General features: G+C 32.4%; 1 pseudogene; it reads left to right on the top strand.

The window, feature by feature from the left end:
* The first annotated feature begins 970 nt into the window (after window positions 1–970).
* Window positions 971–5601, top strand: LOC132299300 (26S proteasome regulatory subunit 6A homolog; annotated as a pseudogene).
* Window positions 5602–6000: the final 399 nt, after the last annotated feature.

Raw genomic sequence — 6000 nt, 5'->3', positions numbered from 1 at the left:
ATAAATATACTTATGGAGGCATGGTTGAATTGCCAATATATAAATAAAAATATTTACAATGGCATGGTTGATTTGCCAAAGCATAATTACGTTGTTATGTGTTAGATGATTAAAATATCATCTATGGTTGTTGTATGTATGGATTGGATTAGGGTTAGATATTCTTAAATGAGAATAGTTTAGTACTTACTGGTTAGTGTATTATTTTACATTAATAAAATAATATTGGGGAAGACGTGGATGATTTGTCAAAACTTGGATTTTGGATATGTGATTTAAACAATTAAAATCATTATCGGGTTGGGATTAAATAGAGTATTTCTTTTATTATAATTTGTTGTTTAAATGATTAAACAACTGACTAGGATGGGATTAAGGTCAAAGGAGTTTTTATAAAATGAAATGGTAGATTGGTCTAGGTATGAATATTATTTTAATAATTATTTAATAGGTATGGAAATTTAATAAACCTATTAATGGATGTGATTAGTATAGTATATATAATTATATATAGACATGTATATCGTGCTTTATTAAAGTTAAAACTTTATTAGGTTTGGTTTTGATCAGAGATGATCTGCTTATTGGTTTTCAGAGGCCTGGTAGAGTGAACTTGCTCGTAGGGTTTAACCCACGATTTATTTTTCAGGTTATTAGAGGTTCCAGTCTCGAGGTTGAGGATCCGCAACTGGGAGACTGTCATTCGTCTATTCATCTTATGTACTTTTAAATAGTATTGGATTATTGGATAATGTTTTAAGGGGTCCTTGAGTTATGGGATTTCTGAATTGTAATTGTTGGAGAATCATTAAGTAATATTTATTTATTAGTTTTCTTCAGCGGTTTATTTATTCTTTATTATTCATCTTTGTATTCTGTGCTTGTTAAATACTTAAATTGTTTTGATATCCCTTGATTTTGTGCGCGGACTTGATCAATCCGTGTTCCAAAATTAGGGGGTATTACAATCATGGCTACTCGCATGGTTGAGGAAGATGATCAACTTGGTTCCATGTCGACAGATGATGTTAGTAGGGCTTCTCCACTTCTAGGCACTGAGATTCGAGTGCTCAAGGTAAGACCTCTCTGTCATATTCTGTGGATTTCATCTATTTTTGAAAAAGTTTATTTAAATTTGACAATCTGTGTGTGAATCTACTGTGGTTTGAAGGAAGAGTTGCAAAGATCGATTCTTGATTTGGATTCCTTCAAGGAAAAGATAAAGGAGAATCAAGAGAAAATAAAACTCAACAAGAAGCTTCCCTATTTGGTCGGCAACGTTGTGGAGGTAATAATTAATTTTTTTTTTTTCACCCAAAAAAAGCTGGGCTTTTATAATCTGTTTTGTTGTCAAAAATAATCTGTGGTGTAGGTTTTAAGCAGAGGTCATGACATATGCAGATATTGTTCTGGTCATTCACTGCAAATTTTCTGTCTTCAGATTTTAGAAATGAATCCAGATGATGAGGCTGAGGAAGATGGTGCAAATATTGATCTTGATTCACAAAGGAATGGTAGATGTGTTGTATTGAAAACGTCTACACGCCAGGTAAATCATCATGTTCTTATGCATCTTTGCGTCTTTTTTCAAATAGAAGTGTTATATAAATTTGTTTAATTTATGTTTTAATTAATATCATTTGTCAATTATGTTCTGTTCGTGCTATTAAGTTGACGAATTGAAAACCCTCAAACTTCATCTTGAAACACCATTCTTCCATCTTAATTGCAGACAATTTTTCTGCCTGTGGTTGGTTTGGTTGATCCTGATAAGCTAAAGCCTGGTGATTTGGTTGGGGTGAACAAATATAGTTATTTGATATTGGATACCTTGCCATCTGAATATGATTCAAGAGTCAAGGCTATGGAGGTTGACGAAAAACCAACTGAAGACTGCAATGATATCGGAGGGCTTGAGAAGCAGGCAAGTTTCTTATGCTCTGAATACAACTTTCTAATATTTGTCTACCTGATATATTAATTACTTCTAACTCGGAGTTCATTCTCATTTTTGACAGATCCAAGAATTAGTTGAGGCTATTGTTTTGCCGATGACACACAAGGAACGGTTCCAGGAACCAGGAATTCGTCCTCCCAAAGGAGTGCTTCTGTATGGACCTCCCGGGACTGGGATGTGATACCCTCGAATTTCCGAATGCGGGTTAGCCAGGCCCACGTCCGAATACCCGAGGATATCAAAACAAATTAATAATAAACGAACACAGAGTACAAAAGAATAAAGAAGAATAAATAAAATGCTGACAAGAAACTAAAATGATAATCTAATAATAAACCTCATAATATATTTCCATTAATTAATAAACTCTTCTGATACAACTGATTCTCCAAAATACAACTCGGGAATCCATACTGTGTGGACCCTTAGAAAATCCAAACTAAACAAATGACAGCAATCTAAAACAGGAAACTGAATCATAAAGGAACTCCTATGTAGCATCGGAAGAATGAAGTAGACTGATCCCCGCTCAGCACGAACAACCTCTACTCGTGACGAACACCTGAAAAATAATGGTAGGTCAGGCTTACAAACAAGTTCTACTCTACTACAGTCAAAGCAGAGATTCGATACACGTATACATCCTAGTCAATCCAACAGTAACTAGTAGTCCGTATATATATATACACACACTAAAGGAACCTCACTAGACTATAGGGTTGTCTCAACCTGAATAGTAGGCAACATGCAAAACGCACATATAGTGGGCATGAGTACCTAGACCTACCAGGGTACACAACTACACTATATCTAGCTACACATCCCTGGCGATATACGCGCCCTAACCATTGATCCTGAGACTCAAGCTCATATCATGGCACCATACTTATATATATATAATCTAGTAACCATCTTATCCAGTATAAATTAATCATCCATAAGTCATTCAACTTGTTCAGCTGACCTGACTTGAATATAAGTAGGACTTAACATTTTAGTTAATCCATTCCCTTATATAATAAATTAATCCTCTATAAGTCATTCAACTTGTTTAGCTGACCTGACTTAAATATAAGTAGGACTTAATATTTTAGTTAATCCATTCCCTTATATAAAATAGGTAGGACTTAACTGATAAGTTAATCCATCCCTAGAAGCCACTGTCCCATACCGGTACATTAAACCACACAATCCAACAATTGATGTAACAATTAAGGAAATACATCAAACATTCCATAAATAACTATGATAAATATGATATCAAGTTATCACATAATAGGAATGACTTATTATTTCTTTAAACTTCCTATATCATATGTCCTACATAAACTGAATCTTATACATGATGATATTTTATTATACCATTAAATAAGGATTCTCTATATCCAATTCATCCTACACATTTAATCTCAATTGCTAAAATATTTTAAAAGATTAAATCCATTCGTTTGTTTAAAACATTCAAATAGCAAGCATTATTATGATTGAGTCTATTTAAATTTATTAAAACCCAAACCTAATCCCTATTTAATGTTCAGGAATTCTAGGCATATTTCTACGTTCCATCATTCCACAGATATGAAAAATACATAATTTAAACATGTAAAAATTCACATAAGAAATCAAATAAAAATCATGCGTTTTATCAATTCATCACACCAGAATAGATATGAACCAATTTCATAAAACCTATGTTCTAACCCAATTAAATATGTATAATTATTTAATTTTATGTGTTTAATAAATCCTGGAATTTCCTAGGCATGTACAGAAACACGAATCAAAGGGAAAGAGATAGAAGAAGAACTTAACTTAAACTTTCGGATCGAAAGTTAAACTTCTTCTTCCTTGATCTTCTCTCTACAGGGTTTTTCTCCTCATTTCTTCCTTTTCCTCCTTCCCTCTCTAACATTATCTCTCTAGTATATATCACGTGAATATTTCTAACCCCTTTTTACAACCTAAATAAAATAACCTTAACCCTTTTCCCAATTCAAGTCAACTAAAAAAAAAATGAAAATAAAAATATTAAAAAGGTAAGCAAAATATGTTACGTATATAATTTCTGTATATGTTTATTAAATAAATAAATTATACACATTCCATTATTTATTAATGGATTATCCAATAATATTTAAATTACCATAATATTATAAAGTAACTTAAAACATAATACGTATCAAATCTATGTATATTTTTATTATTTAAATAAACATATACATCAGATTAAATATTACTACCCAAATTACCATAAAAGTAATTAATAAATTACTTTCTCTTATATATATGTATATAATATATATATATATATATACATACATTATCCATGGGTAATAATCTATACACATCCAACCTCCTATCCAAGTAGTTCATGGGACCCAATTGGTTGGCCCATTACTACTAACCATAACCATAAAAAAAAAAAAAAATAAAATAATAAAAGAAAAGAAAACATTTAATTTACAATTAATCAAAACACCATTTAAGCACATAATCTAATTAAACAATTAACACATAGACAAATACAAATAATATATAGACACATAATCAAATAATCAAGTAATACCTAATTCAATTAAACACATAAACAATTAGTCAAATAATTAATTAAATAATTAAAAAAGATAATTAAAACAAATAAATAAATACCGAGACTATCCTTTTAAAATTAGGGGTATTACATGGGAAGACTTTGATAGCCCGTGCATGTGCAGCCCAAACCAATGCTACTTTTCTTAAGCTAGCAGGTCCGCAACTTGTACAGGTATGTTCTTTATAGATTATTTTCAATAGTAAATATTTTTTACAATTGAAGAAGAACTTGTTCATGATGCTTTTCAGCTCGTGAAGGAGAAATCTACTTGCATTATTTTTATAGATGAAATTGATGCTATAGGCACAAAGCGATTCGACAATATGCCATATCTCTATTTTATTTGAAATTTACTTAATTTGCCTTGCCAATTTCTGAATCTTGGTGTAATGGAATTTGGGATTGAATACTTAAAGAGGGTAATTGTGTCATAATGGGACTAATTCATTGTAATTCTTTGTTTCAATACAGTGAAGTAAGTGGGGATATAGAGGTTCAACGAACAATGTTGGAGTTACTCAATCAGCTTGAAGGATTTAGTAGCGATGAACGTATAAAGGTGCCTTTACAGATTCATTATCTTTGAACCATGCTTCAGATCCCACCAACAAATGTGCCATTACATAACTAATAAAAATTCTGTTCACTTAATTTATTATCTGAATTTCGTATTCTGGTGAACTGCAGGTGATAGCTGCAACAAATAGAGCTGATATTTTGGATCCTACACTCATGCGATTTGCAGTCCTTTCATAAAGTTTGAAGTATCTCATTTCTCATGATTGATAAAGTTCGTTCCACCCATGATTTTAATGGGGCACAGTTGAAAGCTGTTTGTGTGGAGGGTAGCTCTTCGCCGTGATGCCACTCAGGTCTCTCTTTGTCTCTGTTAGTGTTTTTCTTGGTGAAACATAGATGGAGAAATTTAGTTTTATTTTATTTTATTTTATTTTTATTTTTATTTTTATTGCGTATAAACTTCATTTTATTCAGGAAGTATGATGTCAGTAGTCTGCGAGAATGAAGTTGTACCATGTGATAGGAGCATATAAAAATTGGACAATACTTGCATCCAACCCAGGTTGGATGAAGTTTGTTTAACCTGAGTACGTGGCCCAATCAGGGTATGACACGTGTCATAAATTAATATTAAATTCAGTTGAACATTGCCCATAAATTTTCAGGTATAACCCGTTCCTAATTCGTTCTCTTTGCCTCGCTGCCGAGTCATCCCCTCCATCTTTGACTGCCTCAGGTCTGATTCACGTTTGGTGGCTGTTGGCGAAGAAGCAACCGGTGTTGAGGTGGAAATAAATTCCCTTTAAATATATACATAAATATATATGAAATGGAAATCTCCTGCACCCACGGAGTGATGTGCCCTCCCTAATCCTCCGATATCAGATTGAACATCACAACCCGTCGCTTTCCCTTCAATTTCAGCGACTCC

This window comes from Cornus florida, unplaced genomic scaffold, assembly GCF_030987335.1.
Source record: "Cornus florida cultivar Cherokee Brave unplaced genomic scaffold, ASM3098733v1 CherokeeBrave_3.0.0_Hap2_Chr03, whole genome shotgun sequence".
Classification (NCBI taxonomy): Eukaryota; Viridiplantae; Streptophyta; class Magnoliopsida; order Cornales; family Cornaceae; genus Cornus; species Cornus florida.
The sequence above is the reverse complement of the archived record's forward strand: the minus strand, read 5'-3'. Positions and strand labels throughout refer to the sequence as shown.